The sequence below is a fragment of the Myotis davidii genome, unplaced genomic scaffold, assembly GCF_000327345.1.
Source record: "Myotis davidii unplaced genomic scaffold, ASM32734v1 scaffold374, whole genome shotgun sequence".
Taxonomy (NCBI): Eukaryota; Metazoa; Chordata; class Mammalia; order Chiroptera; family Vespertilionidae; genus Myotis; species Myotis davidii.
In genome coordinates, this window is record NW_006287082.1 from 335,663 (window position 1) to 350,011 (window position 14,349).

Here is a 14,349-nt window from a genome sequence, read left to right on the forward strand (position 1 = left end):
TGGTTTTTCCATCTCCCATTCTTTCTTTCTAAGAAAAATAATTTAATATGTTAAGTTGCTACTTAATAGCAATCAGTTTCTTATGCAAAACCCCAAAGACTAAGAGTTAATTCTTTAAGATATCCACCTAGTGATGTGGACTTCAAAGCTTTGAGTGATATTACTATTCACACATCCTTCCAGAGGACCTGTGACACCATATGTAGAGCCTCAAGACACAAAGGACATAAGAAATTTGACTTTCCCGGAAAATCTATTTGAGGGGGTGGGGCTTAGAAGTAAAGAGTAATGAATAGCTATAAGCAGGAGAAACATGTTAAGTGTAACTATTTTTCTTTTATTTTCTTCGTTAATTTCATGCTCTTAATCTCTTCTAATCAAACATTATAATGAAGGCCATATAATTACTGCTCTGCCTATTTGGGTACACAAAAATGACAGCAGCGGGCATGGGAACATGATGCCCAGTGCCTTTACTTCTATTTTTATATGTTGTCTTAAGTGTGTAAGGGGATAGTTTATTTCATTGTTAAAGATAGGAGCAATGGAAAGAGAGAAGTCTAGAAGTATTTTGAAAAAAACTATTCTTTGAATCTTATTGCAAAATATCTAATTTCTGCAATTCCAGTGAAGATCGGTCAATTATACCTGTGCTATGTCTGAGTAATTGTGAGCTTGCTTCTTTATTGAGAGCGACTCCTATCCTAAGATCCAAAGAAGATGGTGAGATAAAAATGGTGGCACCAAAGGCCTTCTTTCTAGATGCCGCTAATCAGTGTAAACTCTCAGTTGTCTCCATAGTAGGTGACGTTTCATTACCTGCAGTGGGACTGTGAATTTCCTGTCCACAGTAGCAGGGAGGGCCCTGCCACGGTCTTTGTTATTCTCTTTAAAAAACTGGTTATGCCATGTTTCTCTTCCATAGGAATTAAGGATGACTCAGGCTACTTCCTAAGGAGGATAACAGGGATCACTCTGTAAGTCAGGTTCATGGGCCACCCACTACTCATTTTATTTTGACAAATTATATGAAGGGGCTGACAGAGAAATAGTGGAAAGGATGTGAATTGTATCAATGGTAATGATATCAAATGAGTTATGGTTTTGCTGGCATAAAATATTCAAGCCTTGCTTACTCTTACTGCAAGGTATTTTCAAAATCTATTTTTAAGTTCCTTTTGAATTGTAGTATAATATATTTGAATTGTAGTGTAATATATTTTTAATAGAAGATGTAAAACACGTAACTTGCTCTTGCACTCTTCAGTTTGTTAACTCAGTGGAAAGCCTGACATCCTTGAAGGGGCAGCTCCTTAGGGTATGTTTCTTGAGCTTTTGGGGGGTTACCTTACAGGTACCCTAATGCATTTGCTCTGGTAACTCTCAAATTACATTTGTACTTCATTGTATGCTAGGGCTCTTTTTTATTCTTGTGTGCCTGGTGTTTTTCTGTTTGATTTCTTCCTGAGGGCAATTGTGGCAAGTAGTTTGTGTCTAAATTTATGGGCGTGAGAGTAGAGAATTTGGACGATTGTTTCCACTTTAGAATCAAAGTTTTCTAAGCGTATAAAATCTGTTGCATATACTGTGGCAAATCTTCCATTAAAGCCTGATGGAAATTCTATACTTTTCATTATATTTAAAGATATTACTTAGATATTAGACCCATAATGATAAGATTTGACCATGAATTGCCTTTTCAATTATGCCTCTCTTGTTAATACATATGCTCAGGTATATACCAGGTGTTTGGCAGAACAATTAACACATAGTACTCAGACTACTTCATAAGGACCATAACAAGGATCACACAGTAAGTCAGATTCAAATAATCTGCTAGAGCAGTGGTCTGCAAACTGGCCCCTTGAGTGTGGATCTTCCACAAAATACCACATGTGGGCATGCACGTACAGTGCTATTGAAACTTCGTGGCCCATGCCATGGGGCCAAAGAGCCACATGTGGCTCGCGAGCCGTGGTTTGCCCACCACTGTGCTAGAGAGATCGTACTGTTAATTTGTTGACTAGGAATTTTAAACCATGGGATCATTTTGCAGCACTAATATTTTAGGGAAAAAATAATTAAAATAGCTACTCTTATCATGGGATTAGGATTTGTCTAGCATTGTGCTAGGTGTTTTACTTACATTGTTCTATTTAGTCCTCTCAACAAACCTCAGAGGGAGATATACACTGAGTGGCCAGATAATTATGACCACCTGATGTTTGTAGGCAAATTAGCTATAATTTCACACTGAAGTTGCTGGAGGGCCAGACCATTTTATATATAGGGAGGCAGATTGTTTACCGTGACAGTAGAAGTGATTTTTTTCTGAAGATATGGGTAAACAATGCGATTTAACAGCCTTTGTGTGTGTGTTTTAACTGGAATGCTTTTCAACCATCCCATGGAGCTCTACTAACTCCTCTGAACCTAATCGCCTCGGAAGTCATTTCCCCTTGGAAATGTTCCCGGACACTACAATACTGACTTGGAGGTATTTACACGGATACCTATTGACTCAGCTATACATGTGACTCCTCCGAAGTATTGTGAACTCTTTCAAGACAGAGAACATGTCTTACTCACCTTTGTATTCCAAGGACTCAAAACAGTGCTGGCCGATAGTAGGTGTTTAACAGATGGTGAACACCCCAATCTCTCCAAGTAAGTTTGTTTTCAAATTTACTTTCACTTCCTGTCCACTTAGTGGAAAAACTGACATGGGAAAATAGTCAAAAAGCTGGTAATGTGAATATTTGTTCTGTTTCTCTTAATAACATATTAATCTCATGCTTACTTTCTTTTGCTACCCAGCATGTTGCTAGTCTTCTTCTGATATTGACTAGATCATGCTCAGGGAAATCACAGTGTTTCTAAGAGAAACTTTAAAAATACAGCCAAGTAACCGAGCTTCAAAACAGCCAAATGGTGCAAGATGTGTTACATTTGAAAACACTCCTAGTTATTATTTTCAAAAATATGTGAGGCCTCTGTTCTCAATAATAATAAGTCTTTGCCAGTTTTCCTTACACCAGTTACATATAATTTCCTTACACGTACCGGTATAAGCACTCTGCACATAATTTCTTATCTAATCCTCACCATACTACAAAAATGTTGTCTAATTTGCATATGAGCAAGCTGGGATTAGGTCCACTTGCTGAGGGACACACAGCTAACAGTAGGCAGGGCCAACATTTCCACAGAAGCCCTTCTCCGGAGTCTGAGATTGCAACCGCAGCATGATTCTGCCAGAAGTTTGCTTTCTATTACGAAAGTATACTCACAGTGATTCAATTAAACCCGTGAAGAAATAAACTACACTGTGATGCTTTCCTTTAATGCGTTTCTTTGGTTTTATTCTTAGGAGGGCGAGTATCGACTTTATCAAATTATGGATTCTATTTAGAAGTTTTATTTCTCAATAATGTAAGTATAGCCTTAGATCTGGGCCTCCAGCGATAAAAATGAATGAGAAAGTGTTTCGGGAGACAATGGAAACTCTTGTGGCCAAGATTATTCACTCCCAGGGGAGCGCAGGAAGGGAGACCATAAAATATAGAGAACATTTCCATCTGCACCCGGGTTGGCTCAGCAGGACAATAGCAAGTAGCTGGCCAGCGAGAGCCGCCCTTGCTGCAAACCACACGCGTTCTGGTTGGAGTCTCTGCACTGAGAATGTAAAGGAAGCATAAACAAGAAGTTCCGCTACCAGATGGGGACCATTCTAATTAGTTAAGTCTGCTCGAATTTTTGGCCACCAGTTGGCAGATGCAGCAGATGCCAAGGGAGCAAACAGAATCTGTTGGCAGTTTTGAATTTTAAACCAGTATATCACAAATAGATTCAATTTAGAAATATTTTCCCCTTTGGTTAAACTCTAACTTAATTTTGTCAAATGCCAGGAAGTTAAGAGACATATTATGCAGCATTTCTTTTCAGACGTTTCACATTTTGGCCTATAAATTGATGGCGATGAAAGATATGTATTTAGGCACGTGATCTCAGAATTTGTAGAGTACAACAGTAATGTTTGTATAACAGGGATATTTTATCATAAATATGGACTAATGTGGTATTTTGTGATTAGAAAATACTATAAAATGTAAGAACTGTTTATGGGAAAACATACCTTGAGATGAATATGGAATTAAGAAATTTGGTGACTATAATCACAATCTCTAGTCCATGTACACTGTTGGGGGTCCATGCCTTATAAACAAGTGGCCATTGTAGGCAAAATGCCAAAACTACATTAAGTGATAGAAGAAGCGCAGTGTCACCTCAACTTGTTTGGACATAAGTGCTTTTCTTTGAAATAATACATCAGTTATAATGTGCTAATTTTTCCATGCCCAGGAATGATCATCAAGTTTTCTTAAATTACTTTCCTGCTCAGAACTACTTTCAGAGGTGGAGAGGATGATTGTGAAGTTATATTTTATTTACTATCAGTCAAAAATTGTGTCCTTGATCTTATCTACATGTATCCAATACCTCTTTGTAAGTTCTCAGTCTATGCTAGGCACTGTGATTCCTCTAGGTTCACTGAACTCAGCAAGACAGAGTCCCTAATGATGACTCATAGAGGAGAAATGCCTAACGGCTACAAGGTATTATGACCGTTACTGCATTGGATGTAGGTCATGTGTTATGAGCCTTCACAGGAAGGGACATAGAGAAGAGTAAGTAATTCTGCCTGAGTTGTTATGCTGAACATTATGAAAGTATTTTCTAACTAGGTTTTTAAAAGAAAGTTGCAATTACCAACAAAGTTAATGGAGAAGAAGATTATAAGCAGAGAATAGTTTAAAGATGGAGATGTATTTTTGGTGAAGTATAAATAGTTTTATGGGATATAACAGTGAATGGGATCTTGATAAGAGAAAGAAGTGTTTGTGTTCTTAGGGAACAAACAGCTGAGTGTGGGATGGAGAAGAGGTGCTTGTGACACAGCTTTCTAGTTTTTTCTTTCTTAGAAAACAAAATATATTATGCTGCAATTAATCAAGATAGGAAATACAGAATAAGAGCCAGTTTTTAAAATATATATTTATTTTATTGATTTTTTTAAAGAGAGGAAGGGAGAGGGATTGATAGTTAGAAACATTGATGAGAGAGAAACATTGATCAGCTGCCTCCTGCATACCCCCCACTACTGGGGATGTGCCCACAACCCAGGTACATGCCCTTGACCAGAATCGAACCCAGGACCTTTCAGTCACAGGCCGATGCTCTATCCACTGAGCCAAACCGGTTAGGTAGAGCCAGTTTTATGGAAAGGATGAAGAGCTCCGTTTATAAATATTGAATTAATATTATTAATATTGACATAATATAATTAATAATGATATTGTATTGGTAATGCTAATAATGCAGGTGATGATACTGTAACATTTATGTGGCATTAACTTTGTGCCACATGTTGTACCAGATGTTCTGCATATACAAACACACTTAGTCCTCATCAGAACCTAATGAGATATATACAATTATTATGAGGAACCAAAGGTACTCTAGGTCATACAGATATCAAGTGGTGGAACTGGGATTCAAGCCCAGGTAGATTAAGTTCATATTCTTAAACAGTTCACACAATTTGGACCCAACTTCCATGGGACTCTGGTTGGAATATCAAAAAGCAGATAGTGATATGCTTCTGGATTTTAGGAATGAGGTCTGAGTTAGAGTCATGGATTTAGAAGTCATCTGCCTTAAGGTTGCAGTTAAAACTACGAAGATAGGGTTTTTGTTTTGTTTTGCATTTATCAGTTCAGTGGTTCCCCAAATGGGAGGATCTTGGATGATTCCGCAGTCACCCTGAAATGATAGCTAAATGCTCTTCTGTGTACATTTCTATGGTGGGAAAGGGTCAATAGTATTTAAAACATCCTAAAGAGGGCACATGAATCTACTATTCCTTCAACAGGTTAAGAGCCTTTGGTATGGAGTGAGAAAAATCAATGTTCATAAAAATCCCCAGAATTCTTGGTCCTAAATGAAACTCTAGGGATGCCAATGCTCTATTGGATTTTCAAAGAAAATGATAAGGAGAGAAGACTATCATGATAAAAAGCTGTTTGAAGGGATAAACCTAGTCTGCAGAATCTTAGAATTGAATATCCTGGAGTCTTTCATTCTCACATCTCTGTAACTTTCATCTTGGTCTGCAAGTGTGACGTGGCTTCATTGGGGAGGACGCCATCTTCTTCTTGGTCTTGGTCTGTTTTTCTTAAACTGGTTCTTTGACTTAGATATAATCTGTCAACTCTGGTCCTTGGTGCATGTAAAGCTTTGATTTTAGAACTGATCATTGTACACGTTTAGCTTCCATACGCTTTTTTTTAAAAGAATATATTTTTTATTAATTTTAGAGAGGAAGTGAGAGGGAGAGAGTGATAGAAACATCAATGATGAGAGAGTCATTGATTGACTGCCTCCTGCACACCCCCTACTGGGGATCAAGCCTGCAACCTGAGCATGTGCCCTGACCGGGAATCAAACCCATGACCTCTTGGTTCATAGATTGATGCTCAATCACTGAGCTATGCCGGCTGGGCACCCCTATACCTGTATCTCTGGAAAATTGCCTTGTGTTTTGGGGCTAACCAATAGGAGGAAGCAGAGGAGAATAAATAAACAATCTTGTTAGTCTCTTACATCATTATCCCTTTCTTAGTTTTAGCTTTGCTTCTGTATTTTATCGCCTTGTTGAATTTAGGTTACTTAGAAGAATTTGGCTGAAAAATGTCCCTTTCTCTCTTATTTGTCATGTCCTCATCAAAATGGATAATTTGGTGACATGTTATACTTTTATATTCTTTTTATCTTATGTATAAAGCATTTTAGGAATCAATCTTAACAACTTTAGGAATTACCCAGATAATGCAACTCTGCAATATATCTAATTATCCTTGCTAGGAAAACAGAAACAAAAGGAAGAGCAAGAACCAAAGGGTAATTTGATTTGATACCTTGAAAATGCCCTGCAGATATGTTTGATTGAGTCAGTTATGGTAAGAGTTAAGAGTGTTTGAGCAGAGAAGGAAGAGGCCAAATTCCACCCCTTCGTAAATGTGTATAATTTAAATACTGATACAACCTTAACAAGAGCACAGGATCTATTTTGCCATAAACATACCATTCTCTGGAAAGAATTAATGGCAAAGTTATCTTCTTGAAAATAAGATCACATTCTTAAATCGTGACGAAAAGTGGTGGAGGACTATTTACAGACTTGTGGGTGGAGTTAAGAGAAATAATAAGGGATGTGCCATCCCTAACAAAGCTGTTAGTAACTTTAAGTTGATGGGAGTGGGGGGGAAGGGATGGTTTTTCTGGAGCCCAGTAGGGTCTAACGTACTGCTGAAACTTTGCTGCTGAGATGGAGTCTGGGGGAATGGGGCGAGGGGGGGCGGCGGATAAAAATTCTCAAAATTCCCTGGTCACTGTCTCCTTCCACCCTCTAATTATCTGGTGATGCGTTCTGTTGGCCAAACTCTTCCAGAGCCAAACAGATGGGTTGAAACAGTTTTTAGGGGTCAGAGCAGGAAGTGTAGAGAACATGTAGTGCAGGGCTGTGCAAAGACAGAACAACCTAAAACATTTTCTGTATTATCTGTTTTACGATCATTACATTAAAAAAATATATTAAGCCAACTGACCCTAAAAATCTGTACTTATAAACATTTATTGCACAGATGAGTATAAATGACTAAAGTACTAGTACATGTGGAGAAGCCCCACAAAGTATTAATAGGATACATATAAAGTCTTTATCAATTTGAAAAATATTCATGGTTTAACCTTTTTGCCTTTAAGATAAAAAAAATTAATGAAAACTTCCATATGTGGAACACAAAGAAACACCAGAAATGAAATTTACAAGGGGGAAAAATCAGGTACCTAAGTAATTATATATTCAGGTAGATACTGATAAGAGTTTCAGATAAAGGCCTTTGGAGGTTTGGGAAAAAAACTCATGTTAGTAACTCTCTTGACAGAACTCCACTAAGGGAGTTTGCCTGGTATAGAGTGTCCTCCGTTCCCTCTGTAAGACAGCTGACTAATGTCTACAGCAAGCCAGCCCCTCTGCTTCCCAACACCCTTGCACTTCCACTCACTCCATCTGTGTTGAATCCCTATTAAGCATCAGTTATAAACCTGATTAAGCCAGTAAGTAAATCAAACCTGGTTAAGGTAATTTCATTAATTAATATGACGACTCAAATCATTCAATATTAAGTAAACAAAATATATGTTTTAAGCGAAATTTATTTTTACAATGAAATCTAAGTGGAATGCATTGTTTTTTGAAGAAAGAATTGATAGATGAGTTGCTAAGAAAAATTTGTATTGAATTCAAAATAGCAACTTTGAAAGTTTGAAAATTTCATGAAATATAAAGATTGATATAGCCCTAGCCGGTTTGGCACAGTGGATAGAGCGTTGGCCTGTGGACCAAAGGGTCTTGGGGTTGTTTCTGGTCAAGGGCACGTACCTTGGTTACAGGCTCCTCCCTGGCCCCGGTCGGGGCTCATGCAGGAGATAACCAATCCATGTGTTTCTCTCACTTTGATGTTTCTCTCTGTTTTTCCCTCTCACTTCCACTCTCCCTAAAAATCAATGGAAAAATATCCTCGGGGGAAAATTAACAACAACAAAATAAAATAAAAAAAGATTGATAGACATTTTCAAGGATGGAGTCTGCATTCATTATGCTTTGCACATCTGAAACAACTTGTTCCATCTTGAAGAAATCAAAAGTGGATATCAAAAGTGGCTGTTTTCAGGCTGCCCACACCCCCTTCAGGGCGGGGGTCCCCACTGGGGTGCCTGGCCAGCCTGGATGAGGGGCTGAGGGCTGTTTTCAGGCAGGCCAAGCCTGCAACTGAAGCTCCCAGTCTCTCCATTTTTTCTTTTTTTTATATTCTGGGATTTATTTACCTTCTGTAATTGAAACTTTGTTGAGGCTCCAACTCTGAGCCCGGCTGGCTGAAAGCAGGTATCTGGGGTTTGTTTAGCTTCTATAATTGCAACATTGTTGCTTAGAGTGCAGCTCAGAGCCTGGCCGTGCAGGCGGGGAACCTTGGCTTCCTCCATTGCCGGGGCAACCAATCCTCATGTTTGCTTTAGCTGCCTGGCTGCCGGACACCATCTTGGTAGGCAGTTAATTTGCATATCACCCTGATTAGCCAATGGGAAGTGTAGCGGAGGTATGGTTAATTACCATGTTTGTCTATTATTAGATAGGATGTGTTTTGTGCTGTGGGGCAGGTGGTAGAACTCTGATTGGTGGATCCTAGTCAAATACAAGACTTTGACGCTAACCCAAAGTTTGTAACTGAACCACTAGTCTAAATTTTAAAACAATTTGACACTCAGTGTGTGTGTAACATGTAAAAAGTTTTTATGGCCATCATTTTAAATAATTAATTCAATAATTAGAAGTCCTGAATGAGTTGGTAGAGAGCTTCCTCTAATTTCAACTCAGGAAGATAAAGTATACTTCCAGAAGAAAGAATATTTTGACCTGGGCACTTGCTAGATATCTCATTACTGGTCTTAGTTACAGACTCTTCCTCAGCAAGTAAATCAATTATATTGAGCAAACTTTATTGAATTTACATTGCCTTCAAGGTAAAAGATAATTTATTGATCATGGCATACAAACATATCCATGATCTGGTTTCTTCTACATCCTCAATTTCACCCACCATCCCACCTCACCTGACTTATTTTTTATGGATTAGCAAATCAATCTGCTTGTTCAATTTAAACCCCAATATGTGTCAAGATTGTATGCCTTTGTGCATTCTCTTCCAGAGGCCTCAAATGCCTATCCTGTCATCAGGCATGTGTTGAATGCAAACCCTGTTCATCTTAAAAAATAAGATCACATTCTTTCATCTGCCACAGCTACACCTAATTTTCACTTTAAATGAGGAAAAATATTTATAAAGACAACTGTTTATTAAAATTGTTTGTAATAACTGTTTTTAGGATGTTCAAACTGATTAATGCTTCTATAAAAATCATGCTTGCAAGAAGATTTGAAGGTCACTAAAGTACTTTAAGTTCACTACATTATATAAAGTACCTATGACAGGTGCTGTCAGAAACACAGTATAAGGTATAGCATTAGCCCAATGACATAAGAACAACTAGATAGAAAATAATAGAAAAAATTGCAAATTTTTGTTGTATGTAACTGTAGGTGGTAGTATTAGATTGCAAGGTGTTATTTTATTATGTACTTTTCAATATTCCAACAAGTAAAATACATTACTTTGATAATAAATAAATAAAGCTTTAAACCTCAATACTTTGTTCACAGGTCACCACTTGATCTTTATTCAAGAGTCACCCACAAAAATCTTTTGAACCATTTATTACTCTCTCTCCTCTGCATTTTTTTCTTTGTTACTCATAGAAACATCTATTGAAATTATTTCTTTACTTTTATATCTACCAACCACACAGAAAGTTATTTGAGGAAAGAGGCTGCTTTATAATTTTCTAATAATTTAAGTTACATATTATAGTGCATTCTGAAAACGTGTTTTGAACTCACCAATGTAGTATATAACATGATTACCATCAACAACATTTGCACTACAATACTTTCTCCAAATACCTGGCCAAGGGAAGAGAGTGATGATCCGTATGCAGTTTCTTATCATTTGGCCCAAGATGTGTAAGCCGTGTCCTCCTTCAAGGCGGTGCTAGATTATTTTTAACATCCTTAGGCCATTAATATTATATATGAAGACAGTGTTTTCCCTGAATTTTCTCTAGAGTTTCTTCAAATACTTTGCAAGCATGTTTTAGAAAAAGTCTAGGGGAATTGCCATATTGTTTATTATTTTAGATTATCCTATCTAATAAAAGGGTGATATGCAAATTAACCATCACAAAAGATGGTGGCGCCCATAGCCACAAGATGGCGATGCCTAGTCCTCTCAGCCCTGCCTGAGTCACCCAGTCCCATGGGGGCAGCTGCTAGAGCAGGCAGTGTGAAAGGCCTGGGGGAATGCTTGCGTGGTCACTGGGGCGACGAGGCAAGCATTCCATCCCGGCTGTGGAGGGCCTCTGGGCAGTGGGCATGGAGTGGCCAGGGAGGGCGGCGGAAATGCTTGCGTCATTGCCCCGGTGACAAGGCAAGCGTTCTGCACCTGGCCATGAAGGGCCTCTGGCCAGGCCAGGCGTGGAATGCTTGCATCGTGGCAGGCTGGGCTGAGGGACCCCCTCCCCCTGTGCATGCATTTCATGCACCGTGCCTCTAGTTAATAATAATAATAAGTATCAGAGTTTTATTTTTAACATTTATTAGCATTAATCTTTAATTATTACTTTATGCTCATTTTATGCTGAAGAATGATACATCTTTCTTTTTTCTCAGAGTGTATATTTTATTGCATAGGACCCATTAATATTCTCTTATTAGATTTAAGGAAATTTCTTATAAGTTCTAAAGAAGAGACTAAATTCTTTATTTTTACTTTTTAGACTTATGGCCAGGTTGCCTCTTTTCTGAGTTTTTGTGGGGTTTCCTTTCAGTTTAACTTAATAAATATAAATTGAGAACTTTTGCATTTGGCTCTCTACTAATGATGGAAAAGACTGCCTACCTTATTTTTTATATAAAATTATAATTTATTTCTTACATAAATAAAATCTTAGCATGGACAATTTGAACCCAAGGCTGCGTACCAAGTTAGTGTTGAAACAAAGGACACCGGAAGCTGTGATAAAGAGGTTAGCAACTGTGCTTGAGCGACCCAAGTGGGAGAAGTGATTTTATGGCGGAGATGGCCTGGATGCTGAGCAGCAGGGGGCCGAAGGGAGCAAGTCACACAGGAATTACTTTCTAAGATGTCTGGAACACTATTATTTCACTATTAGTTCAAGTGCAGGCTGTGTGTGTGTGTGTGTGTGTGTGGGGCGTTGCCCGGGGTTCCAGGTTCCAGCACCCCAGAAAGCTGTCTTCCCGCCCCTCCCCATCACAGAAGGAAGCGAGTGCCAGAAAGGCACCAAACGTCCTCTGCACCCTCGCCTACCCCCAGGCGGGGTCTATAGGTAATTAGTGCTCTGCATTATTGAAAAAGGGATTATGTGCAGAGGGAGGTTCAGATGGGCTGATTGGATTTGTGAAGGCTGCTCTCTGTGAAACCCTCTCTTAATGACAACACGAATGCTGGCTAAAATTCTGGCATTTCCCCAAGCTTTTATAAATGCTAGCTTATTTAATTATTACCACAGTCTTGTGGGGTTGAGGCTATTACTTCCCCATTTTCCACAGAAACTGAGGCACAGAAGAATTAAGAAACTTGCTTAATATTACATAATTAGTAATGAATGAACTACCCACTTCAATAAGCCACACTTTTCTAGATTTTTTTTTTTTAAAAAAACAAGACCTCTTTAGATGACCCTAAATCTTCATTTCTAAGTTTTGTGATATATTCTTTAACTTTGGTGTGTCTCTAAGTTCTTTATTAAATGGTACCTCACAATCCAACAAATTAACAAGTTTGGTGGCATTTATTCTCTAACCATCTCTTAAGTTTATGCATTATTTTCTACATTTAAAATGTGATTTGTTTTCCTAGTAATTGTAATATTTTGAGTGGATCATTAAAACATAGTTTACCTGGCAACTGAGATTCTAGTTTTGTTCCACATTTATACATGTTCTACATAAAAACCAGTGCATGTTTGAAAGCACAAATCTGATTATGTGCCCCTTTCCTCTCCCCTCCCACCCATTAAAATCCTCAGTGATTCTATATTGCATACTGAACTGAGTAACACTTCTTAAAGTATTTTGTTGTGGTGTATTAGTTAGCTCACGTTGCCATAAAAATATCATAGATTGGGTGGCTTAAACAACATAATTTTTACAGCTCTGGTGCCTGGGAAGTCCAAGATCAAGGTGCTTGCAGATTCAGTTCCTGGTGTGAACCCACTTCCTGTTTTGTAGACAGCTGCCTTCTAGCTGTGTTCTCATATGGCTTTTCATTGATGTGTGCACATGGAGATAAGAGAACGAGATCTTTCTGCTTTCCTCTTCATATAAGGGTTCAAACCCACTTCCTGTTTTGTAGACAGCTGCCTTTCATTGATGTGTGCACATGGAGATGAGAGAATGAGATCTTTCTGCTTTCCTCTTCATATAAGGGTTCTAATCCCATCATGAGGATTCCACCCCCATGGCATAACCTAGACCTAATTACCTTCCAAAGGCCCCACCTCCATTGCAATTTAGATTGAGGTAGAGGGCACATTCAGTCCAAAACAAATGGTCTGTGTGTACCATCTGTACTGCGTTCAGACTTAGGTAGATGTGACTGCGTGACTTACCCAAGGTGACTCCCTCAGGTGTCAAGATCTAGTCACATAGAACAATTCTCCTTACGCCTTTGCTTCTTTACTAGAATGATCCATCTTCCTTCATACTTCTGTCATTTGCCTGACAATCTCAAAGTCCTGTTTCAAATCTCAGCTTACAAAAGTCTTCTGGAAGCTCTCCATGATCCGTTAAAACTTGGTTAGGTGTTTCTGTTGGGTAGTATTTAATCACATATGAAATGTATTTATTCATTCATTAAGAAACATTTATTAAACAATCTTTATATGCTGGTCTTTATTTAAGATATTGGGTATACAGATACAAGCAAGGATTAAAATCCTCAGCGATTCCACATTGCACACTGATCCCAGCCCTTAAATTGCTTAGCAGGGAAGACTTATACTATATAAATTCTAGTATTATGAGTGTAAAACATGAGCAGAAGGAAATGATGATTTGGATTTATATATAACAGAGTTGGAGAAGAAGGAAAAGCTATGTATGGAACCATAAAGTGCAGAGGAAGGGAAGGGAGCTAATTATGTCTTTGGATCCAAGGAGAGCTATTCTTAGGAAATGACGTTGAAGCTAAGAAATGAGAAAGTTGAAATTATGTGATTATGGATCGGATGTGAAGAGTGAGTAAGAGGAAGGAGTAAAGGATTATTCCCCAAGTACTAGCTTGGGCACTTTTGTCAGTGGAGATGCTGTGACTACTCTTGGAAAACTGATTTTGAAATGCCTGTGAGGCATCTTCAGTAGAGATATGGAGCATGTATTTAGGTACATGGGTCTATAGCTCAGAGGAGGTCACTCGGGACCAGAGGTGGGATTTCAGTGTCTGGGAAATGCATAGCAGAGACCTAGGTACGACAGCTGAAGAAGTAGGTAGAAAAGCAGGGGCATGTGGTATGCTGACACCGAGTAAAAAATGTTTTTTGTTGTTTTTTTTTTTTAAAGGAGGAAATGGTAATAAGGTCAAATGCCATTTTCAG